The sequence below is a fragment of the Symphalangus syndactylus genome, chromosome 2 (assembly GCF_028878055.3).
Source record: "Symphalangus syndactylus isolate Jambi chromosome 2, NHGRI_mSymSyn1-v2.1_pri, whole genome shotgun sequence".
Taxonomy (NCBI): domain Eukaryota; kingdom Metazoa; phylum Chordata; class Mammalia; order Primates; family Hylobatidae; genus Symphalangus; species Symphalangus syndactylus.
In genome coordinates this window covers 111483275-111510095 of record NC_072424.2, presented here as the reverse complement: position 1 = coordinate 111510095, position 26821 = coordinate 111483275, and the positions used below count along the sequence as shown (strand labels likewise).

At 37.7% G+C, this 26821-nt stretch overlaps 2 long non-coding RNA genes across 4 annotated transcripts in view; one reads left to right on the top strand and one right to left on the bottom strand.

The window, feature by feature from the left end:
• The window catches only part of LOC134735620 (uncharacterized), a 334319-nt gene that overhangs the window by 152092 nt on the left and 155406 nt on the right, over positions 1-26821 (top strand). The gene's annotated exons all lie outside the window — the stretch shown is intronic.
• Positions 15922-26821, bottom strand: part of LOC134735619 (uncharacterized) — a 50578-nt gene continuing 39678 nt past the window's right edge. For both annotated transcript variants that reach the window (XR_010118898.1, XR_010118899.1), the window contains one exon: positions 15922-16135. This is a non-coding gene — a long non-coding RNA (uncharacterized lncRNA). The remainder of the gene's footprint in view (positions 16136-26821) is intronic.

Below are 26821 nucleotides of genomic sequence, written 5' to 3'. Positions count from 1 at the left end.
ATTTAAGTTGAGCCCTTGAGAGGTTAAATCCTTTCTTCAATATCACAGTTGTTGATATTGAACACAGTAACCAGAATCAGGATTAGGTACATGGATTTATTGGTCCTTTATTTAATTAGTTTTAAAGCCTTTATAAAATCTCTATAATGGCTTAAACCCTTATATCCAGGCTTCATCCACTTTGTTTTCTTATATCCTGTAGCCTTTCTTTAAGGTCAAACCTGCATACTCGCCATCCCCAAAACTTATCAATTTGCTACTACTTGGTATTGTTTTTCACAGTTTCTATGCTGAAAATACCCACTTTGATCATCTTTTTTCAAATATACTCTCTTCATGAAGGATTTCTTTATACCCAAACCTGAAATGATCTCTCCCTCTGGGGCAAGAGTCCCCAATCCTGGGGCTGTCCACGGCCTGTTAGGAACCAGGGGGCACAGCAGGAAGTGAGTGGCAGGTAAGCCCGATAAGCTTCATGTGTATTTACAGCCGCTCCCCATCGCTGGCACTACTGCCTGAGCTCCACCTCCTGTCAGATCAGCAGCAGCATTAGATTCCCATAGAAGCACAAACCCTATTGTGAACTGCGCATGCGAGGGATCTAGGTTGCAAGCTCCTTATGAGAATCTAATGCCTGATGATCTGTCACTGTCTTCCATCATCTCCAGATGGGACCATCTAGTTGCAGGAAAACAAGCTCATGGCTCCCACTGATTCTGTTATGGTCAGTTGTATAATTATTTCATTATATACTACAATGTAATAGTAATAGAAATAAAGTGCCCAATAAATGTAATGCACTTGAATCATCCTGAAATCATCCCCCTCCTCAGTCTATGGGAAAATTGTCTTCCATGAAACCAGTCTCTGCTGCCAAAAAGGTTGGAGACCACTGCTCTAGGTAACTTCCATAGCAGTTCTTGACAAGCAGCTTGCCCTGTCACTCATTGACCTTCACTATTTGGGGAGTGTGTCCACCTTATAAGCACCTCGATGGCAGAAACTAGACCCCATCCTTTGCTGTGCCCTCTGCTTACCACTAATCACCACTATATAATGCATAGTAGGTACTTAGGATTAGTTCTCAGTTTTTACTGTTAAATCCCTGCAGTGTCTACAGTCTTCAACAAGAGAGAAACTGATAATTGAAGTTAATTTATCTTACCCATCTCAGGCAGAGGCAAAGCACAGCTTCAAGCAACATGGCCATGCTGGGGAACATCTGGGAAAGAACAACAGAGACAATGGTCTGGCTTGCAGCAGTCAGGAAATGAAGTGGTTCATTCCTAGCAACGGACCATTTTGTATTTTGGAGGCAGAGATATAAACAATGACAAGCTCTGTTAAAAGCAGCTGTATTCACAAACCTCCCAACAAGCTTCATATGTGCAAACTACAGGAAGGACTCCTGGTACCATATTGGGCTTCTCAGTCACACACAGAGAGTGGAGCAATCACTGTCAGTAGTGTCATCTTTGAATACAATGCAGAACAAAGTGTTCATGTTCCACTTGCCATGTGAGTGAAGGTGGAAGAGAAATGTGGTAGGGTCACTGACACCAGTTGGTCATTTTTTTAGGCTGTTTTATTAACTCTCTGCAAAATCTGAACAAAAATTTTATCCTTAAATGCAACTTTTTAAATTTTAAGTAGAAAACAGCCTTCAAATTAAATCTACACCCATTTTATAGATAATCTCTACCTTTGGGTTTTATTTTTTCTGAGTGTTCACTGATTGGTTGTCAGGTTGTTTTGGTTATCGCCTTCTCATCTGAACGTTTTATTGTGAAAGTGCAACATGTGAAATCTAACATGATGTATTAGACCTATAAGTAATCAGGGAAGAATTTAGTTAAGCTGATGGATTCTTTGGAAATATGCATAAATATTTACAAATTATAGAGTTAAATCCAACTTTTTTTTTTTTGCTAAATGAAATATATCCCATTTTTTTGTAAATGAGAAACATCAAACTCTGGAAGGCAGTAAGAAAGCAAAGAATAGAACACTGGGAAAATTGATTCATAATCCCAGTTACAAGATAATTGCATGTAATTTTCATAACTCCATCTAACAGCTTTATAGGTTTACATGTCTAAAATGTGTATGTGTGTGTTTTTTACAGTTGTAAGTAATTTTGGTAGGAATTTTGATGATTAGCTCTGCATCTGGACAAGGAGATTTAAAGTCAATTCTTTCTTAAATGTTTAAGACACTATTCATCGTATTTCTGGCTTTTTGCATTTGCGATTCATGGCTCATAATACAAAATTTTCAAACAGTTGAATTCATAACCTATTTTCTTTCTCATCCTAGAGTTTGCCTCAATGCAAAGAAATGAAATCAGAGACTATATGTTGGCAGTATGAGCAGTGACTAACCAGTAGAAGTGATCACCTTTAGACTAGTCCACAGACCAGAACGCTCATTATTCAGTGCTTGTGTGGTTTGGTTAAACAGCAAATTCTACTTGGAAGAGATACTTTTAATTTAGAAGAGATTATTTCAAATAATTATCTTTGTTTATTATATAAGCTTTAGCTAGTGTTTTACATTCACTGATCAAGCATCAAAACACTAGAGAAAATGACACAAAAGGTGAGTCAGTTAAGTTTGGAGAATGTTGGAAGAAGAAACATTATTTCAAGAGTATGGAGGATGACCTAAACAAGTGATAAAAAATGATTTTCTGGAATTATTTCTAGAGTTAAAGGTGAAGCATCATTGATAATGGTGTTTTTCATTTTATCAGTGGAAATACAGTAATTATTTGGGGGGATTCATCTCTACTCCTGAGTGTCGGTTACCTGGGGGTACACATGGAGCATTAAATGGTGTCCTATGTAGTCATCACAAGCCACAGTGCCTGTCCTGTCCCACAGAGGGGTCTGTAAAGGGGTGAGAACACAGAGGTTTCCCTTGAAGAATGATGAAGAATCCTTTCTAAAGATAGGTACAAATTAGTTGGACCCAAATGATTGAATAAGTTGGTTTTATAAAATTGGGTAGAAACTAGGTATCATTCTATTCTCAAAAGCAATTGGCTGGGCGCGGTGGCTCACGCCTGTAATCCCAGCACTTTGTGAGGTGGAGGTGGGTGAATCACGAGGTCAAGCGATCGACATCATCCTGGCCAATATGGTGACACCCCGTCTCTACTAAAAATACAAAAATTACCCGGGAATGGTGGCACACACCTGTAGACCAAGCTACTCCGGAGGCTGAGGCAGGAGAATCGCTTGAACCTGGGAGGCGGAGGTTGCGGCGAGCTGAGATCGCGCCACTGCACTCCAGCCTGGCGACGACAGAGTGAGACTCCGACTCAAAAACAAAACAAAACAAAACAAAACAAAACAACAAAACAACAACAAAAAACACAAATAATTTTTTTGACCTGAAATAACTAATTATTTTAGTCAATATAGGCAAACTATGAGCATTTTCAGATGAAGACTCAGAATTGGGAGGGTGGGTTTTGAAGGGAGCATCTACCGCGGAGATGCATTCCCACGAATTTGGAGCTGCACTGTCTCTTTGCAATGAGGTCCTGTACCTATGTATGGGCCTGGGCTTACTTTCAAGAGTGACATGTTCACATTACAGAGAAAAGGGTCATACAAGAATAATATGTAGAATGAAGAAGAACAAAAAAAGTGTCAATTCTCACTTATCAATCATGTTAGCCAGAACAAAAGAATTTGGCATACCACACTCCTCCTCTGACCTAGATTAGAGATATCCATCTTAAAAAAATGAGGGGACAGAAAATATATTGAGAAGGGTTAGTGATAACACTTTTCTATTAAAAAAAAAAAATCACCTGAGTCAGTCTCTGTGACCATACAATGCAATGGAACTCTCCCAAGAATCCCAGGCTCAGAGCCCTTTAAAGAGCTCCAGGCAGGCTGGGCGTGGTGGCTCACGCCTGTGATCCCAGCAAGCTTGGGGTCTTGGAACCAGGTTTTGATGCAGGAGAAGAAGGTGACCTAGGCCCTCTGAGGGTGAGAGGCAGGGGAGAAACTGACTTAGGGTTTCTGGAGATTCGGCTGTGTGTGTGTGTGTGTGTGTGTGTGCACTTGTGCACAGATGTTGACAGTGGAAGGGAGTGAGCCTCCTGTTAATTGCAAAATAATAGATCGTGTTACATGTCTCTCCCTCCCCTTCCCTTCGCTCTCTCCGTGTCACCTTGTAGTCAGCATAGGAACAGCTTGGGTGGTAATTAGGCTGTCTCTGCCCACATTAGGAGTTGCTGCAGGGGGGCCTAGCTATTGTATAACCCTTGTTTAGATTTCTCCACTGTGGGATTTCAGGCTGAAGCCTTCTAATGGACAAGCAATGAACTCTCTTGGGAAGAGATCTTTTTCCTGCCACTACCACAGCCGGGGTGTGGTTTTCATTCCGTTCTCCAAAAATGACTGTCACTCAGACAAACTCTATATCCAAAGCCAAAGCTCACCAGCCTAGGGGCTTTTTCATAAAAAGGGTGGAAATTTTTCACTGAAGCACTTTTTTTTTTACACCCAAAGTCATTGATTCCTGTCAGGTTATAGTGTCACCCTCAGCCCCTCTTAGCCTCAGAGGACCTGGGAATGAGCAGGATGTGATTTCTTTGCATTTTCTGGTCCAAATTATTGAATAATAAGTATGTTAGAAAAGACTTTTGCTAGGTGATTAAATTCCCTTACATGCTTTGCCTGCATTCATTGGCTTGGGAAAATAATGGTAGAATTTATTTTAAAAACTTTCAAAAATAGATTGGAAAATTATGCAAGAAAATTCTCCTGTGGTTTTATTTTGTATAAATTGTGAACAGCTGCGTCTGACTCTCAGCGTCATTGTGAACTGGGCACAGATTTTTTTTGGAGTTGCTCAAGAATTTGGTGCAAGAATCAGTGCAAATATTCATATGACATAGAGTTTAGTTCTTCCAATACCCAGTTCAGACAGATGTTTCTTCACCTGTGTTCTTCTCACCTCTAGGTCCTCAGTTTATAGAAACCTTTAACTTCTTATGCTAAAGGAAAGGAACGGAAAAAGTGACAAAGATGGTGATGCTAATCCAGAGGAATGGGTGACTGGCAAATGTTATGCTTCAGGTATTAGGGAGAGTTCAGGGAGAAGCATGTTAGGGACAGGGGCTTTCTTGGGCCACTAAATTGGACAGCGTGGATTGCTGCCCATACATGGAGCCTGCCTTGTGTGCAGAAGCAACTGAAAGGAAGGCATTTTCCTTAATGATCATAGCACAAAATTCATGTTGAGTTTTGACTTTTGGTGTACTCTAGCAGTCAGTTTGTTATTATTACTGTTTTCATTGTAATTGGCATCCTTGATTAGGCTCTGCTACTTTGGATTGAGTTGGGCATGGGGATCATATCTTATAGGAAAAGCACCGTGTGCTGTTGGTAGATGATAGGCTTGGCTCTGTGTCCACACCCAAATCTTATCTTGAATTGTAATCACCACTTGTTGAGAAAGGGACCTGGTGGGAGGCGACTGGATCATGGGGGAGGTTTCCCCCATGCTGCTATCGTGATACCAAGGGAGTTTTCACAAGATTTGATGGTTTAAAAGTGGCAGTTTCCCCTGTGCGCTGTCTCTCTCCTGCGCTAATGTAAGAGGTGCCTTTCTTCCCTTTTGCCTTCCGCCATGATCGTAAGTTTCCTGAGGCCTTCCTAGTCATGTGGAACTGTGAGTCGATTAAATTTCTTTCCTTTATAAATTACCCCGTGTCAGGTAGTATCTTTATAGCAGGGTGAGAACAGACTAATGTAGTAGACGTGGAGTCAGTGCACACCCCCACCCTCTCACCTGCTCGTGCTCACATATCCTTACCTGCTTCCAAAAGCATCAATCCAGAAAGATTTCAGGAAGAACCTGGAAAATGGCCTTCATGTGAGAGAGCTGGGAGAGCCCCAACCTAAAAGCACAAAACATCATATCTTTTAAAAAGGTGATTTTGAAATCCTTAAAACCTTGACAGATACCCTTAAGCTGCTTTTCTAATGATGTCCTCGCATGGAAGAAAAGTTCTTTAGAAAAGACAAAAATCAATATTTTCGTTTGTTTACAGAGCAAGCATATAAGTTAATCAGACTTATGAAGTGGAATGAAAGCCTCCTGCAAATGTTCGTGGGAAAGCATCAGGGATCCTGTGCTTATTTCTTTCCCTTCTTCCTACTTCTCTTACTTACCATTTGGATATTTCATAATATGTAATACCTAAGATCTAAACATTTTAATGCCTACTGATTGAGTCTTAACACTCTTAATCAGACAAATTAAACAAAATAGTCTAATAAAAGTGATTTTTACTCAAGTATACATTAAGATATCACTTTATTAGGCATAGAAATGAGAGGCCCCTTCTCGGCTGGTTTCCCACAGCAAGGAAAGTGTTCAACACGCAGTGCTGGTCATGTGTTCCTCATTCACTGTATACTACCAAGGCCGATCTCTTAGGTCGGGCAGGTTTAGAGATGTTAAACTTAGCAACCAACTTTCAATAATAATAGTAGCTACAATCAGTAACTTATGTACGTCTCATTTAGAGCCAGGAGCTGTTCCAAGCATTTTTACATCTATCAATCAATCTAATCCTTGCAACTATCCAATGAGGTAGATGTGACAATTACGTCTATTCTATAGAGTGGGAAATTCAGGCACAGAGAGGCTGCATGATTGATTTGAGATCACACAGCTAGAAATTGGGGAGCTAGACTTTAAACCCAGGCATTCTGGTTCCAGGGTATACATTTTTAACTGCTGTTCTATCCTGCCTCAAAAGTAGAAAGAGCTTTGAATCAGGTCTAAATAACAATAAATTCAGAGAGTTAGTCAAAATACAAATTGTGCTTCATTTCAGAAATCAATTTGTAGCCTTGCATTTTAGTTTTCATGTTCTTTTTATTCATTCAGCAAATATTTACTGATGCTATCATAAGCCAAGAGTCTTCCAAAGGTGCTGGGAATAGAAGTTTTTTTATGGAAACTGCATTCTCAGGTAAAACGTGAGACAAAGCCAGATTAGGTGTGAAATATGTTTTTTGTTTTGTTTTTTAGTTGGAAGGTTTTTGACTGCTGATTCAATCTTATTATTAGTTGTTGGTATGTTCAAAAGTAATTTTTAAAATAAACTTTAGAAAGATATAATTTACATGAAAGAAAATGCACCCAAAGCTCAATGAGTTTCCTGACACTACTGTTCTAACAGCTCACTATTGTACTTTTGAAACATTTGCTTTATATTTAAAGTGTCTTATTACATGTCACTTCACTAAGAGTCAAATAAAAAAATGAATATAACCTAATGATATAAGCCCCAAAGTAAGTTAAATCCTTACATAGGGCCTCTGATGGAGATAATTTATTTCAGAAATTGAAAAAAATTATAATACTTTCTAATCTTTGTAAAGAACTGAGAACCAAAAGAACACTGATAAGCTTTTTAATCAATTCATTAAATAAATTTAAATTTGACAACTATATGTGAAGTAGTCACCATGTCCAAGGCATGATGTTAGGTGCTGGTAGGATCCAAGTGCAAGAAACTGTTCCTATTTTGAAGAAGCCTAAATACAGAGTGGGAAACAAGCAAGTAAAGAGTCACTTATGATGTAAGAGAGAATATTCACCAAAGAGGATGTATTAGGCAGTAGGCAATGGGATGTAAGAAAACTGTGTGAACGTGTGTGTGTGTGTGTGTGTGTGTGTGTAAGGAGGTGAGGATTTAGGCAGTAGGCAATGGGATATAGGAAACCTGTGTGTGTGCTTGTGTGTATGTGTGTGTGTATGTGCGTGTGTGTGTGTGTATGTGTGTGTGCGTATAAGTAGGTGAGGATTGGTCTCCTCCTGATATCTTTTTCAGTGATGAGCTGCTAACTATGGTTAAGTCTTTTTGATTGTAGCAAACCTTAGGGAGGTAATTCTTGCAATATAAAAGCAAGGCCCACAGCATACACTTTTAGAATAGTACAAAAGATGAGTTGCAGTAGAAAACAGGAGCAGTGTTCAAACATTGGTCTTTTTTTCTAGATGCTGATGAATTATTCTGATTTTGAGGCTTTGCTTTTCCAAACCTGTACATCTAAGACTCCTTAGTACTGAATCCTCATCATGCTACCTGACTTCAAACTATACTACAAGGCTACAGTAACCAAAACAGCATGGTACTGGTACCAAAACAGAGACATAGATCAATGGAACAGAACAGAGCCCTCAGAAATAATGCCACATATCTACAACTATCTGATCTTTGACAAACCTGACACAAACAAGCAATGGGGAAAGGATTCCCTATTTAATAAATGGTGCTGGGAAAACTGGATAGCCATATGTAGAAAGCTGAAACTGGATCCCTTCCTTACACCTTATACAAAAATTAATTCAAGATGGATTAAAGACTTACATGTTAGACCTAAAACCATAAAAATCCTACAAGAAAACCTAGGCAATACCATTCAGGACATGGGCATGGGCAAGGACTTCATGTCTAAAACATCAAAAGCAATGGCAACAAAAGCCAAAATTGGCAAATGGGATCTAATTAAACTAAAGAGCTTCTGCACAGCAAAAGAAACTACCATCGGAGTGAACAGGCAACCTACAAAATGGGAGAAAATTTTCGCAACCTACTCATCTGACAAAGGGCTAATATCCAGAATCTACAGTGAACTCAAACAAATTTACAAGAAAAAAACAAACAACCCCATCAAAAAGTGGGCAAAGGACATGAACAGACACTTCTCAAAAGAAGACATTTACGCAGCCAAAAAACACATGCAAAAATGCTCATCATCACTGGCCATCAGAGAAATGCAAATCAAAACCACAATGAGATACCATCTCACACCAGTTAGAATGGCCATCATTAAAAAGTCAGGAAACAACAGGTGCTGGAGAGGATGTGGAGAAATAGGAACACTTTTACACTGTTGGTGGGACTGTAAACTAGTTCAACCATTGTGGAAGTCAGTGTGGCGATTCCTCAGGGATCTAGAACTAGAAATACCATTTGACCCAGCCATCCCATTACTGGGTATATACCCAAAGGACTATAAATCATGCTGCTATAAAGACACATGCACACGTATGTTTATTGCGGCACTATTCACAATAGCAAAGACTTGGAACCAACCCAAATGTCCAACAACAATAGACTGGATTAAGAAAATGTGGCACATATACACCATGGAATACTATGCAGCCATAAAAATGATGAGTTCATGTCCTTTGTAGGGACATGGATGAAACTGGAAACCATCATTCTCAGTAAACTACCGCAAGGACAAAAAACCAAACACCACATGTTCTCACTCATAGGTGGGAATTGAACAATGAGAACTCATGGACACAGGAAGGGGAACATCACACTCCGGGGACTGTTGTGGGGTGGGGGGAGCGGGGAGGGACAGCATTAGGAGATATACCTAATGCTAAATGACAAGTTCATGGGTGCAGCACACCAACATGGCACATGGATACATATGTAACAAACCTGCACATTGTGTTCATGTACCCTAAAACTTAACGTATAATAATAATAAAAAAATAAAAAGAAAAGCAAGAGAATCAGAGGAAGAGGAAAAAAAGAAAACAGTTGACAAAAGGAGGGATTTCTTTATTTGCTTATTTGTAGCTATTGGTGGGATCATTGTAAACGCCGGATGCTGAGAGGGTGCACATACACTAGCATTTGTTAACATGTCTGAGAGGCAAGCACACTGAAATCTGGAGTTTCTGAGCAGACTGAACAATTCCAGACAGCTGGCAGGTCACAGCGAGTCATTGAAAACAGCTTACTTCCTCTCTATAAAGGAGGAATCCACTGGTCTGCAACACAGGGAAGTGATTATTTGTGTAAATGTCACTAAATTTAATGGATATTTTATAGTCTCCATTTTATTTGTCCTCTCTCAGTGTTTTTGAACACGTCCATGTTCCCACAAGACTCTCCTTGGCTCCCATGATACCACCCTTTCCTGGTTTTCTTTCTCTCTAGATGTTTCTTCTCAGTCTTCTTTGCCAGATCATTGCCCTCTTCCCATCTCTGAAATGTAATTTCTTCCCAACTCCGAAATGTAGTTTCATACCAGTATCTGTTTCTGGCTCTTTTCTTTCTCATGCCATATGTTTTCCCTGGTAGATGTCGTCTAATCCCATAGCTTCATCTCTCTCTCTCTCTCTCTCTCTCTCTCTCAACCATCATTCTACATTCTGTCTTCACAATCTTCACTTGCATGTCCCACAAAAGCCTCAAGTGGGCATGCCTTAAAATGATATTATTATTTCTAGTTCTCTATTCTAAACCTGACCCTCTTTTTTGTTTCCTTATTTAATAACTGGTGCATTGTTCATCTTATGACCCAAAACAGCATTTTCGGCAGTATTCTTCACATTTCCCTCTTCTGAACTCCCAACATTTCATTAATCACCAGATTCTGGTGGTTCTGGGTCCTTGGTACCTCTCAAATCTTTCCACTTTCCTGCATCCTCACTGCTCTTACCCTTGATAAACCCACCAGCCTCTCTCCATGGCTTATTGCAAGAGCTCTGTAAGCACCTTGGCTCAAGCCTTGCCCCACTCCCTTATCTATTCTTCACACTGTGATCTTCCTGCTGTGCAAATCTGATCATGCTTCCTCTGCTCCCCACTGTTCTCAAGGTAAAGAGCAGCCTCCACAGCATAGTGTACAAGACCCTTCACTGACCGAGCTTTGCACTCTCTTCAGCCTCAGCTCTTGCCCCATTATCCTCGTATCTACTCTGTAGGTTTCAGTTCTTTTGTATTATTCTCTGTGTTTCTAAAACATATTCTATTAAGCCTATTTTGGTGAAGTGTTCCTTCAATATCCTTCTCAGCTTTGGTTAAGGGTTCTCCCTTTGTGTTTCCATGGAGCAAGGCAGTTCGCCTCTACCTGCCCATCATATGGTATTGAAATTTTGCTTTTGCTTGCCTGTATCTACTACAGAAATCTAAACTTCTAGAAGGCAGAGCCCTCTTGTAGACTATTGTTCTCTAACATATCATATAGTAGGTGCTCAATATAAACTTATTTACTCAATCAATAAATTGCAATGCATTCTAGGAAGGTTAAAAAAATGTTCTGTCTAGAAAGGCCATGGCTGTCAAGCACACAAATGTTTTCTTATGCAATTCTTTCTTATATTCTCTTTCTAATATCTCTTTCTTATATCTCCAAGGTCTCTTAGTATTTTCAAATAATGATGGAATACCTAAGCCTCTTTGACATTCCATCTCTTTCTGTATAGCTCTAGCATGTTTTTGCTTCCAATTATATTTATTCTTTCTTTATTTGTTAAAGCAAAGAAAATGGTGTAGAGATTCCTGCTTCTCATACATTATTTCCAGAATGATTTCACCTGCCTTCCCTTTTCAGTGCATCATTATTTCTGGAATAATTTCACTTGCCTTCCTTCTTTTCAATCATTTTTATAAAAGTGGCAGATTACCCATATTACTATATAATCATAATTTGATAATTCAAAATTACCATTTGCCTGCTAAGCCATAATGCTGAGATATTTTACTTTTCCCCAAATTTGTAAGGTTTTAGAGCTTTTAGCTACTTGCACTATTACATCTTTGTGCTGCTATGTAATAATAAGCTGCCTTGGCTTGTCTGAGGGTCCTAGAACTGTTTAGATTTCTAAGGTAGTAAGTTCAAGGAAAACTTACCCGAGGTCTTTATACTCAAACCACTCTGCTTCACTGTTTATACTTTATAGTAAACATGTCTATAAGACTATACATTTTATACTTTTACATTTTTACGAGGTCATGATGACAAGGAATGCCACATCTGTACATCTGAAAGTGGCATTTACTTCCTCACATGTAAGATAAGTAGACTTTTTATGATATCTTTATATGTTTAATTAGTTCTGGCACATCAAAATTCACCCTCATTAATTGAACATGTAAATATTTGGAGACTATGGGTCTAATAGTGATGTAACTTCTAATATTTTAATAATAAAACCTTTCCAACAGACAGACATAAAGGGATGTCAAATTCAGTTTATAGGCCAGGTAAATGTTAATTGCTAAAGGTCTGTAATGATTCAAAGCTTTATAGCTGTGTTGGAAAGACCAATACTGCATATTGCATATTCATTTAAATTTGCGGTCTTCCACATTGACATTAGCTTGTTTCCCGTTTAATCTGATTGTCATGTAATTTAAGTAGAGATTACTTCAATATTTCCGGTTTTGTGAATAAAATAGTTCAGCTCATCTACAGGGATACAGCTCCCTTCCTTTGCTTGTACGACCTAAACTAAAATAGAATAAGTTCCATCTGGGCTTATTGTCAGAAGTGGGTCCTTGTTAAGGTGTTCTCTAGTTAATATTAGGAATTTATTGAGACACTGCTTCCCAAATTCTCAGGACCAGACCCTTCAAGTTTTTCTCATGGATGGACCCTTCAGGTCCATCCTCCTTGTCATCTGTGGTGCCATCAGCCCCTGGAAAATTTCTTGTTTACTATACGGAACTGTCCTGTACAGGTGGTCAATACTGATACCAACACAGAAGCCTCATGTGGCGGGGTATATGGTGCCTCTCTTTAGTACTTTATAGCACATCATCTCAGATTTCCACTTCTAGTATGGTTGAGTAAACTCCAATTGGACTATGTCTTTTCACAGATAATAACTGTAAACTCTGAAAGAAATACACATTTAACAGCAACAGCAACAATCTGAAGGCACTGATGAGTGAACAAAAGCAGACATGTGGGAGAGTAGTCAGCACTGGGAAGACGGGAGCCACATGGGTGAGCTGCCCATTTTATGTGGCCTTTAGCCTGAGGGCAGACCAAAGATAGTGCTGCACTGGGTGGCTAAAACTGCAATAGAAAACCCACAGTATTTCTGGATTTAAGAATCAGAAGCCAAAGTCTATGGCAACCACAGGTGTTGGAAAATAAAAGAATGAGGAGAAAATCCTGGAAAGAAGAGAGCCAGAGAGTACACCTAATTCTGTGCATAAATTCTTCCCAAATCACTGACTGACTCCTGGACTGTGTATGTGTGAGACAGATTCAAAGATGCTCAACTAAGGATGAAATAACTGAATAGGGTTTTGAGCTGTCATTTGTGGTTTGGATTCAACCAAGCTAATTACCTGTTACACAAACAAACAAAAAAATCCTCTTTAGAGGATTTTTGACATAACCTTGAATCTTTGCGATATAACATTATCCATGCCCAAGACAAAATCCAAAGTTACTTACCATATAAGGAATCAGAAAAATGTGACCCATTCTCAAGAGAAAAGACAATTAATGGAGATAAACCCTGAGGCTTAGTTCAACCATGTTTTGAAATTTGGTGACAAGGATTTTAAAAGAGTTATTTTCAATTATTTGTCAGCCAACTATAAATCTGTATTTCTTTAGGGTAGGTTTTTTCCAGTTTTACATTGTTCCTTTAATCGGGCTATCTTTACCTGTTTCTTTGTCTACTTTGTAATCTTTTGTTGAAATTAGGGCATTAGAAAAAACAACCACCTCTCCCAGTCATTATGGGATGGCTTTATGCAGGGGAAGACCTTCACCTCTCAGCCCTGCTAGAGGTTCTAGGACCTCTGAAACATTTTCCAGAGATGTGTCTTCTCTGAGCTGTGCATATGCTTTTAGCTGTCTTAAATTCCCTAAACAGCTTTCCCCTGCTTCTTCTCAGAAGGCTGTAATCTCTTGCTCCCCAGCATATGCCTACAAAACTGTAGCTGTAACATGCTGCAGTACTCATCTCTGTTTTCAGTGGCTTCCAAACTATGCTGCTAGTCCCATGAGCACTTCAAGTCAGGCAGTCCCTTTGCAGCTCCTAGACAAGCGAGAAGACTGGGTGCACAGTCCATTCTTTTGTTTCTGTCCTTAGGGAGGAGCCCTAGTATGAAATATTTCTTCCAGTTGCACCTCTATGCTGGGTAGGGGAGGGTCAAATATGGGTGCATAAAAGGCAATGAATTTTCCTACCTCTTTCACTGGGATCACTTCTTGATTTGATGTTGGCTTGAGTATTGTAGCTTTTCAACTGGTCCCTAGAGTTCTCACAAAGGTATCCTTGTGCATATATTGTTACAGTTATGTCAGTGTCTCTGTGGGGAACTGAAGCTTACTAGTCTGTCATCTTGGTGACATCACCCTCTGAGAAGGATTTTAAAGTAGCTATTATAACTATGCTCAGGGACATAAACAAAAGTGTGTTCACAATGAGTGAAAAGATAAGAATTTTCAGTGGATAATTAGACTATTAAGGAATCACATGGAAACTGTAGAGCTAAAGATACAATAACTGAAGGAAAAAAATTACTAATTGAGCTTAACAACAGATTCAAAGCAATAGAGGAAAGATCCAGTACATTTTAAGATAGATCAATAACAAATATCCAAATGTGAAGAACAGAGAGAAAAACATTGACTGACTAGTTTCTCAGGAACCTGTGCAACAATGTTGAAGGTCTAGAATATGTGTAATTGGAGTTACAGAAGGACATAGAGAGAAAGGATGAGGTCAAAAATATATAATAGCTGAAAAATGTCCCAAATTTACACATTTAAGAAGCTCAACACAATGCACACAGAATAAAAAGCAAATCATCCCTGGGCACATCACACACTGCTCAACACTACATAAAAACTGACAAAGCCAGGGAAAAAAGCCAGTAGAAAAAAATGAAATAGCCAGGGAAAAATAACATATTAAGTATAGGAAGATATTGAGTCCAATGACTGCCAAAATATTTTCCCTATGTTTTCTTCTAATCGTTTTGTAGTTTCAGGTCTTACATTTTAAATCTTTAATCCACTTCGAGTTGGTTTTTGTTTATGGTGAGAGACAGGGGTCCAGTTTCATTCTTCTGTATGTGAATATTCAGTTTTCTTAGCACAATGTATTAAAGAGGTGGTCCTTTCTCCCATGTATGTTCTTGGTGCCATTGTCAAAAATCAGTTGACTGTAAATACATGAATTTATTTCTGAGTTCTCTATTCTGTTCCATTGGTCTATGTGTCTGTTTTTATCTCAGCACCATGCTGTTTTGGTTGCTATTGTTTTGTAGTGTATTTTGAAGTTAGGTAGTGTGATGATGCTAGTTTTGTTCTTTTTGCTCAGAATTGCTTTAGCTATTTAGGGTTTTTTGTGGTTCCATATGGATTTTTAAGATTGTTTTTTCTACTCCTGTGAAGAATGACATTGGTATTTTGATAAGGATTGCATTAAATCTGTAGATTCCTTTGGGTAGTATGGCCATTTTAACAGTATTAATTCGTCCAACCCATTAATATGTGAGGTCTTTCCATTTTTGTGTATGTCTTGGGCAAAGATTGTATGCTTCTATATTGACCTATTCTTAGGATGATGTCAATGAGAATTTTCTTTACCTTGAGGGGAATTTCAACTCTAACTCTTGAAGCATGCATGGCCCTAGGAACCTGACAGAATAGTCACATAATGGCTTCACAATCGTATACTCCCTAAAGTCATGCTTATTTGGGCTTGAATAGCCCTACAATTGTTTATCAACATTCAGCCAAGATTAGTTTACTTGAATTTGAGCCTAGTTCCTTTTCAGTCTTTCCTCATCAAATATTGAAAAACTTTTGTGCCAAGGCTCACTCAGGGTTAACCTGCAACACATATAAAAAAAGTCTAATTGTACTCACAATTGAATATGTTTATTTCCACTTGACAAAAGCATATTCATTTAGATAAACTCATTCACATATAAATTTATGTAAGTGGTTGTTTAGTTATACCTAAAAGGGAAGCCTGGGGTGGTTCCCAAGTAGTCTTTGATACGTAGCCAACTTCTTAGCAAGTTTCTGGGCCTCTCAGGGCAAACAAGTGATCACCCACACTACCATGAACATGGATTGTACATCTTTATTCTGTATTTTTATCCTTTGGCATACATTTGGTATGAATACATGGGTCTTACTCAAGTTCCATGGTATATCTCAGCCCCAAATAACTGTGTATTCTTAAAAAGAAGGAAATATTTCACACATTCCTTGAATTCCTTTACCACGAGGGAGATGCCTCATCTTCTTAAATGTACTCCAACTGAACAGAGCCACCCTCATCCATTCATCTTTGTATCCTTGGAGAACTGAAAAGAAAAAGTACACTCATTGGGAACACTTCATTAATTTTTTTCTTTCAGTTCTCAGAGAGTATATAATTGCATTAACCATCTTTCTCAGTTCATGGCACACTCTCATCCTCAGTCCATAGGGGTTTCTATGTTGTTTTATTTTATATTTCCTTAGACCAGCATGTAGTGCATGATCTATATCTTTGGATATATATGTACCTTTTTAATAATTTAATTTTTAATCAAGAGATAATTGTATATATTTATGGGGTGCAATATGCTGTTATGATAGATGTATACATTTTAGATTTGTGTATTCTTATAATATATTTATTGCTTTGGTATATATGGGTTTTATATTTACAGTAGCATTGTGCTATAGAACTTGCTTATTCTTGGGCCAGGCACAATGACTCAAGCCTGTAATGCCAACACTGTGGGAGGCTGAGGTGGGTGGATCACCTCAGGTCAGGAGTTCGAGACCAGCCTGGCCAACACGGCGAAACACCTTCTTCTACTAAAAATACAAAAATTAGCCAGGCCTGGTGGCACAAGCCTGTAATCCCAGCTATGTAGGAGGCTGAGGCAAGACAGTTGCTTGAACCTGGGAGGCAGAGGTTGACTCCGAGATACGCCACTGCACTCCAGCCTGGATGACAGAGCAAGACTCTCTCTCAAAAACAAAAACAAGGCTGGGCACGGTGGCTCACACCTGTAGTCCCAGCACTTTGAGAGGCAGAGGTGGGCAGATCATGAAGTCAGGAATTAGAGACCAGTCTGGCCAACATGGTGAAACTCCGTCTCTACTGAAAATACAAAAATTAGCCAGGCCTGGTGGCAAGTGCCTGTAATCCCAGCTACTCAGGGAGCTGAGGCAGAAGAATTGCTTGAACCCAGGAGGCAGAGGTTGCAGTGAGCCAAGATTGCACCACTGCACTCCAGCCTTGATGACAGAGCGAGACTCCATCTCAAACAAAAACAAAAACACCCAAACTTGCTTATTTTTTTTCAGAATAGTCGACATAATGCTTTTTAAGAGCTATTCATATGTTATGTATACATTTATTGGTTTTATTTCTAATTGATACATAACACTACAAGGTATACATCTACCAAATACCCTTCCACGTTTCCTGGTTATGAACACTTAAGATGCTCCCAATTGGTGCCATAATGCATATCTTTGTTCAGTTCTTTCAGGTGTATACCCCTGATTGGGAATCCTGGGTCATCAGATGGACAGAAATTGCTCTGTAGGTAGGCTCCCACCTGCAGTGAATGAAATTTCTGTTTCCACCTTCCTAAATCTTACAATCTCTTGGCATAAAGTGGTATCTCATTATTATTTTATTTTTATCTGATGTTGAGTGAGGCTAATATCTCTACATACTGAATGTTTTTACTGCCAATTTATATCATTTGTTTTCTTTTTCATTTCTTGCTTTTTATTTTTCATTTGCAAGAGTTCCTTAAATATTCTAGATACTAATGCTTCATCAGTTTTAGATATTTATAAATATATTCTACTAATCTGTCATTCACATATTAACCTCGTATGTAGTATGTTTTGTTGAACTGAAAAAGGTAATTGCAATGAATTAATAAATATGTCTTTTTTTCAAGGTAGAGTTCATGTTTTTAGCATCAAGTTCTAAAGGTTTCAAAGGCATTATTCTTCTTTTTAAACTTTACAGATTTACCTTTCACATTTAAGTACTTAATTTATCTCAAATTCATATTTGCCATATGTTTTAAGATTGAAATCCAACTTTTTTTTCCAAAAAATAAGCTCCAATTTTCCCAACCCCTCAACTATGCAATCCATTTTTCTCAACGATTTATAGTATAATATTTAGCATGTAGAACGTCTCCATAAATACATTGGCCTGTTGGCAAGCATTCTATTCTGTTTCACTGATCTATTTGTCAATTCCTCTATTGATATCATACTGTTTTTATTATTATGGCTTTGTAGTGAATCTTAACATCTCATAGGCTAGGCTGGAGTCCCTCCTATTTGTTCTTCCTTATCAAAATTGACTCAGCTCTTTTTTGAATAGTTATTTCCACAGTTGTTGGTAAACGTATGTCAGGGTTTTTAAAATATTCATTTTGAATTTTGATTGGGAGTTGATGTGGTTTTGCTCTGTGTCCTCACCCAAATCTCATGTTAAATTGTGATCTTCAGTGTTGGAGGATACACCTGATGTGAGGTAATCGGATCATGTGGGCACATTTCCCCCTTACTGTTCTCATGATAGTGAGTGAGTTCTCATGAGATCTGGTTGTTTAAAAGTGTGTAGTACTTTCCCCTTTGCTCTGTTCCCCTTTCTGACATGTGAACACATGCTTGCTTTCCCTTTGCCTTTCTGCCATGACTGTAAGTTTCCTGAGGCCTCCCAGCCATGCTGCCTGTACAGCCTGAGGAACTGTTAGTCAATTAAACCTCTTTTCTTCATAAATTATCCAGTCTCAGTTAGTTATTTATAACAATGTGAGAATGGGCTAATACAGGAGTGTAAAGAATTTGTAGATAAATTTGGAGCAAGATCATTATCTTTATTTGGTTAAGTTGCTCCATCCATGAACATAGTAATCTTTTCTTCATTTATTGAGATTTTATTCTTATTTTATCTTATTTTTTTATGTTCTGAAATTAAACTTTAACCATTATCCATGAAGTCCTTGTGCATTCTTTTTAGATTCATTCCTAAATTTCATTTGTTTCTTTGTTTTTGTTACTATAATGAATGGTGTCTGTGGTACTTTGCACTGTGTCAGCTTGGTCAGATTGGAACTATGTTTCTCAGAATTCCTTTCCCTGTATGTTTCCATATTGTCTAGAGTTGGTCAAAAGAGGAGTTTGTGTGAGATTTGGAAAGCTGAAGTGAGGAGTGGTCATTATGATCTGACAGTTATTGTGCTTAGTTGCAGTGACAAAGAGACACAGAGGTGGCATCGGGTTCCAGCTTATCTTCAGTATTGTCTGCTTCACGTCCAGCTCTTCCAAACTGCTGACCCTATTGACTAATAGCAATCCCAGATCCATCACCAGATTCTTAGGAGCAAAACCAGAGAGGTGTTAGCAACATAAAAGGACAGCTTCTCATAGCCCTTTTCAGGAGTCTTCCCGTTCCAGTCTGATTTAGATGGCAAAATATGCTAGGCTTCTCAGAGTGATTGACTGGGGGCTCCTCTGGTCTCCAAACTTTCCTCTTGGAAATTTGCTTCCCCACTTCCTCCTACAATGAGGCTTAATTTCTATAATAAATCGTCATTCTGTAACTCAGTGTGTTTCTGCATCCTGTATTGAATCTTTACTCATAAAGTACATTGTTTTCTGGTGTATTTTTTCTGATTTTTTTTTTTTTTACTGTTAATGGTTTTTATTTATTTTTTATTGTATTATGATTAGAGAATTTAGTTTCTTTGAGTTTGAATCCCTGGGATTATTTGTGGCCCAGAGCATGAAATTTTTATAAATATTTCAGGAAATCTTTTTATTACTATGAGCTTTGTAATCATGGTACTCATATTTACATTTTCATTTATTTTTTATTCACTTTAATAATCAAGATAAATATTCATTAATATTGGTAATTCTGTTGTTGTTCTGCCTATATCTCTCCATAGTTATTTCAGTTTTTCCTTTTTATATTTTGAAGTTACATGGTTACGTGCATATTTATTCAGGATAATTAAAACTTTTTGATCAGTTACTTATTTTACTTGTAAGAGTATCCATCTCAGTGCTTTATAATGTTTACCATCTTAAATTGAAGCCAAGTTTTCTTTTGATGCATATTTTTATGGTATATCTTTTTTATTCCTTTAAGTATTCTATATTAGTTTTTAGTGTGTGTTTGTTGAAAATATCGCTGAATCTTTTAAATTCCAATTTTGAATGTCTCTGCTTTTAGGCAAAGTCATTCATATATTCAGTAAATACTTCCTGAATGCCTACTGTGTGTCAGTCATTGATCACAGATAAGAATCCTTGCTCTGTGGAATGTGTGTGGTAGGTGGGGCATACAGCCCCACCAAAATGCTTAAGTAAAATATATAGTAATATGATAAATGTTATAAAGAAAAATAAAGTAGGAAAGTGAAAGTAGTGAGAGGAGGACACTGATCAGAAAAGTCCTCTTTGATAAGGTGGGATTTGAGCAAAGACCTGAAAGAGGTAATAAAGTGAATCAGGGTCCAGTTGAGGAAAGAGAATTTTAGGGAGAAGAAAAAACTATTGCCCAAACCCAGATGTGAACTAGAGGAACACAGAAGTGGCCAGTGTGCCTGGAATTGAATAACTGAATGATGAGTGGTAAGAGATGAATGCAGAGAAGGCAGGAGAGGCCAGAATGCGTATGGTCTTGTACAACCAAGTAAGGACTTTATTGTGATTGGAAGCCAGTGCAGAATTTAGAGCAGAGGATTGCTGTGATCTCACTTACATTTTAGCAGATTCTATTTTTTTTTGTTGTTGTTGAGAATGAATTCTAGAGGGTAGAAGTAGTGATGATTGATAAAATAATAATACAGGCAAGGAAAGGTGATGGCTTGGACCAGTGTGCTCACATGAAGGTGCTGAGAAGTGATGAAATTCTGAATGTATTTTGAAGGCAGAGCTGGAAAGCTTGGATTGGATGATGGATTGGATGTGTTGTGAGAGGAAGCAGAGGCAAAGATGACTTCAAGGATCTTAGTTTTCCTAAGCAACAGGAGAGAGTTGCCAATATCAGCAAGAGACAGCAAGAAGAGTGGGTCTGAGAGGAGGATAGAGGTCGGGTTTTGGTTTTGCTCAGTATGTGCTAAGTTTGAGATTCTAATTAGACATTCAGAAGAAACTAATGAGCAGGCAGTTTAGACACACAAGTTGAGGGCTCAATGGAAAGTTGCCGAAGATGGACATTTAAGAGTTGTTAGCTTGTAGATGGTATTTAAAGCCTTGGGGTAGAATGATATCACAGAATGAATGAGTGCAGTGAAGAGGAAAGGTTCAAGGTTTGAGATCTGGAGTATTAGAATATTCAGAAACTATGGAGATGAGGTGAAATCAGTACAAGTGATTAAGGACAGGTTAATAAAGTAGAAGGAAAATTGGAAGATTGCAGTGTCCTAGAAGGAACTGGTTCAACTATATCAAATTTTCCTGATAAGCCAAGTGAGTTTTGATGAACTCACTTATCACACTGTAGAAATTTATTTCTGTAATTTCATTTCACAGTTTTTATTTACCATACTTTCTTTTCTATATTTTCTATGCTTTTTATTTCAGAAACAGAGTTTTGTTCTGTCACCCAGGCTGCAGTACAGTGGCATGATCACAGCTCACTGTAACCTTGAACTCCTGGGCTTAAGTGATCCTCCCACCTCAGCCCAGCAGCTGGAAATAGCCTGCACCTGGCAAATTAAAAAAAAAACAAAACACTTTTTTTAGAGATGAGGTCTCACTATATTGCTCAGACTAGTCTGGAGCTCCTGGACTCAAGTGATCCTCCCACCTCAGCCTCCAAAGAAGCTGGGATTACAGGTGTGCACCACTGTGCTCGAATTTATTTTCTGTATTTTCACCTTTCTCCATTTCTTTGGCTAAATAAAATTTTCTTCTACTGATTTGAAAGATATTTATTTTCCTGATTATTACAATGACTTATGACATACATCTTTATTTCTTGATCATCTTCATTAAGATATAATTTTTATAGGAAAACAGGCAAATATTTTATATTACATTTTGATGAGTTTTGATTGATTTGAGCAATTGTGTGACTATCACACAATGTGAAGCCATTCCATCACTCCCAAAACTTCCCTTGTGCTCTTTGTGCCTCGATCTCACCTCTGCCTCTCATTCCTACTCTCACTCCCCAACCCAGATAACCATGACTTTGCTTTGCCTCACCTTAGGTTAGATTGTTTTTCTTGTGGGGAAGGAGGGGTCAATATAATTAATATAATGTGACTCTTTTGTGGTTGGCTTTTTTGGCACAGCATATTTTTGAGATTTGTTCACGTTGTGTACGTGAGTAGTAGTTTCTTTTTGTGATAGTCAGTTGTATCAATATACCACAATTTGTTTATCTACTTACTCATTGATGGACATTTAGGTTGTTTCTAGTTTTTGACATTTATGAATAAAGTTGCTGTAAACATTGGTCTACTAGTCTTTGTGAATACATATATTTTCATTTCTCTTGGGTAAATTCTTAGGAGTGAAATTACGAAGTCATATGACTAGTATAAGTTTAACTTGATAATAGACTGGCAAATTGTTTCCCAAAGTGGTTTTAGAACTGTTCATCTCCACCACTAACAGCATCTAAGCATATCATTGGCTTCATATCCCCTGCGCAATTTCTGTTGGGTTGCTTGTCTTCTAATCACATCAAGAGTTCTTTATATATTCTGAATACTCATTGTTTGTAAGCAGGATTGCCAGATAAAGTACAGGACAACCAGTTCCCTTTGACTTTCAGATAAACAACGAATAATGTGTCAGTAAATATATGGTCCAAATATTACATGGGACAAACTTAGGCTCAAAAAATCATTTGTTGTGTATCCAAAATGCGAATGGAACAAACCTGCATGTGTACCCCTGGATGTGTGGATGTTCTTTTTTTTATTTGTTAAACCTGATGTCTTGTCTGTATGACACATTTATTGGAAACGTTTTTTCCCTATTCTGTATCTTGTATTTTATTTTCTTGCATTCTCCAAAGAGCAAATATTTTAAATTTTTATATAAATCCAATTTGTCAACATTTTTAAAGGGTTCATACTTTTTGTATCCTATTTCAGAAAACTTTGGCTACTTCAAGGTCACAAAGATTTTGGATTTGTTTTCGTCTAAAAGTTTTATAGTTTTGACTTTTACATATAAGTCTGATTCCTTTTGAGTTAATTTTCGTGTATAGTATCAATTAAGGGTCTAGATTCATTTATTTTCTTATGAATATCCAGTGGTTCCAACAGCATTTATTGAAAAGACATTCGTTTTCACATTCGCATGTCCTATATTCTTTGTTGAAAATTAAGTATATATACATACATATACACACTTTATATATATGTGTACACACATATATATATATAATATGTAGAAATTAATGGAAGAGAGTCCAAAGTAGAATATACATATTGAAAATTGATAATTAATAACTAGTAAATACTTATTTTTTTAACTTTTAAGTTCAGGGGTACAAGTGCATGTTTGTTACATAGGCAAACTTATGTCATGGGGGTTTGTTATACAGATTATTTTGTCATACAGATTATTTTGTCACCCAGGTATTAAGCCTAGTACTCATTAGTTATTTTTTCTGATTCTCTCCCTCCTCCCATCCTCCACCCTCCAAAAGCCCCCAGTGTGTGTTGTTCATCTCTATGTTTCCATGTGTTCTTATCATTTAGCTCCCACTTATAAATGAGAACAAGCAGTATTTGATTTTCTGTTTCTTTGTTAGTTTGCTAAAGATAATGGCCTCCAGGTCCATCTATGCCTCTGCAAAGGATATGATCTTATTCTTTTTTATGGCGGTATAGTATTCCATGGTATAAATACTTAAATTTCAACTATATATGTATATTTTATTCTGAAATCTTCTTTTAAAATTTGTATGCCTGTTCTTTATCTATGCCCTTATACCACTGCCATACTTTATTATTAGAGCTTTATATTAATACTAAATATAATATTAACACTAGAGCTTTATATTTGTAACATGTCTTAAAATCTGATAGTTTAAGTCCTCCAACTTTATTCTTCTTTTAAAAATAGCTTTGGCTATTCTAGGTAATTTACATGCTTTTATGATAGGTAGTTTAGACTTCATCTGTAATGAACTTGGTAGTCTCCAGTAGCTAAAATCACATGAATTTGGTAAGGTTTTTAATTCAGTCAAAGGGTAAAGAATTTCTTTAGGTCATTAAGAATGAATCCCCCAAAATAGGCATTTAGAGATATAAACTATTTGATTTCTGATTTTATATTTAGTATTTCCTTCCTACTACTTATTTTGAGTTTAATTTCCCCCCTTTTATTGTTCTTTAGGTGAAATGCAGATTATTGATCTTTAGACCTTTCTTCTGTGAAAATTAATTATATACCTTGTGTTATTCTTTTTTTTTTGTAATGTTAACGTTAGTGTTTTTATTGTTTCTATTAAACTTTATTTTTATTATTATTATTATACTTTAAGTTTTAGGGTACATGTGCACAATGTGCAGGTTTGTTACATATGTATCCATGTGCCATGTTGGTGTGATGCACCCATTAACTCGTCATTTAGCATTAGATATATCTCCTAATGTTGTCCCTCCTCCCTACCCCCACCCCACAACAGTCACCGGAGTGTGATGTTCCCCTTCCTGTGTCCATGAGTTCTCATTGTTCAATTCCCACCTATGAGTGAGAACATGCGGTGTTTGGTTTTTTGTCCTTGTGATAGTTTACTGAGAATGATGGTTTCCAGTTTCATCCATGTCCCTACAAAGGACATGAACTCATCCTTTTTTATGGCTGCATAGTATTCCATGGTGTATATGTGCCACATTTTCTTAATCCAGTCTATCGTTGTTGGACATTTGGGTTGGTTCCAACTCTTTGCTATTGTGAATAGTGCCGCAATAAACATACGTCTGCTTGTGTCTTTATAGCAGCATGATTTATAATCCTTTGGGTATATACCCAGTAGTGGGATGGCTGGGTCAAATGGTATTTCTAGTTCTAGATCCCTGAGGAATCGCCACACTGACTTCCACAATGGTTGAACTAGTTTACAGTCCCACCAACAGTGTAAAAGTGTTTCTATTTCTGCACATCCTCTCCAGCACCTGTTGTTTTCTGACTTTAATGATGGCCATTCTAACTGGTGTGAGATGGTATCTCACTGTGGTTTTGATTTGCATTTCTCTGATGGCCAGTGATGATGAGCATTTTTTCATGTGTTTTTTGGCTGCATAAATGTCTTCTTTTGAGAAGTGTCTGTTCATGTCCTTTGCCCACTTTTTGATGGGTTGTTTGTTTTTTTCTTGTAAATTTGTTTGAGTTCATTGTAGATTCTGGATATTAGCTCTTTGTCAGATGAGTAGGTTGCAAAAATTTTCTCCCATTCTATAGGTTGCCTGTTCACTCTGATGGTAGTTTCTTTTGCTGTGCAGAAGCTCTTTAGTTTAATTAGATCCCATTTGTCAATTTTGGCTTTTGTTGCCATTGCTTTTGATGTTTTAGACATGAAGTCGTTGCCTATGCCTTTGTCCTGAATGGTATTGCCCAGCACCATTTATTAAATAGGGAATCCTTTCCCCGTTGCTTGTTTTTGTCAGGCTTGTCAAAGATCAGATAGTTGTATATATGTGGCATTATTTCTGAGGGCTCTGTTCTGTTCCATTGATCTATGTCTCTGTTTTGGTACCAGTACCATGCTGTTTTGGTTACTGTAGCCTTGTAGTATAGTTTGAAGTCAGGTAGCATGATGCCTCCAGCTTTGTTCTTTTGGCTTAGGATTGACTTGGCGATGTGGGCTCTTTTTTGGTTCCATATGAGCTTTAAAGTAGTTTTTTCCAATTCTATGAAGAAAGTCATTGGTAGCTTGATGGGGATGGCATTGAATCTGTAAATTACCTTGGGCAGTATGGCCATTTTCACGATATTGATTCTTCCAACCCATGAGCATGGAATGTTCTTCCATTTGCTTGTATCCTCTTTGATTTCATTGAGCAGTGGTTTGTAGTTCTCCTTGAAGAGGTGCTTCACATCCCTTGTAAGTTGGATTCCTAGGTATTTTATTCTCTTTGAAGCAATTGTAAATGGGAGTTCACTCATGATTTGGCTCTCTGTTTGTCTGTGATTGGTGTACAAGAATGCTTGTGATTTTTGTACATTGATTTTGTATCCTAAGACTTTGCTGAAGTTGGTTATCAGCTTGAGGAGATTTTGGGCTGAGACAATGTGGTTTTCTAGGTATACAATCATGTCATCTGCAAACGGGGACAGTTTGACTTCCTCTTTTCCTAATTGAATACCCTTTATTTCCTTGTCCTGCCTGATTACCCTGGCCAGAACTTCCAACACTATGTTGAAAAGGAGTGGTGAGAGAGGGCATCCCTGTCTTGTGCCAGTTTTCAGAGGGAATGCTTCCAGTTTTTGCCCATTCAGTATGATATTGGCTGTGGGTTTGTCATAGATAGCTCTTATGATTTTGAGATACGTCCCATCAATACCTAATTTATTGAGAGTTTTTAGCATGAAGGTTGTTGAATTTTGTCAAAGGCCTTTTCTGCATCTATAGAGATAATCATGCGGTTTTTGTCTTTGGTTCTGTTGATATGCTGGATTACATTTATTGATTTGCGTATGTTGAACCAGCCTTGCATCCCAGGGATGAAGCCCACTTGATCATGGTGGATAAGCTTTTTGATGTGCTGCTGGATTCGGTCTGCCAGTATTTTATTGAGGATTTTTGCATCAATGTTCATCAAGGATATTGATCTGAAATTCTCTTTTTTGGTTGTGTCTCTGCCAGGCTTTGGTATCAGGATGATGCTGGCCTCATAAAAAGTGTTAGGGAGGATTCCCTCTTCTTCTATTGATTAGAATAGTTTCAGAAGGAATGGTACCAGTTCTTCCTTGTACCTCTGGTAGAATTCAGCTGTGAATCCATCAGGTCCTGGACTCTTTTTGGTTGGTAAGCTATTGAT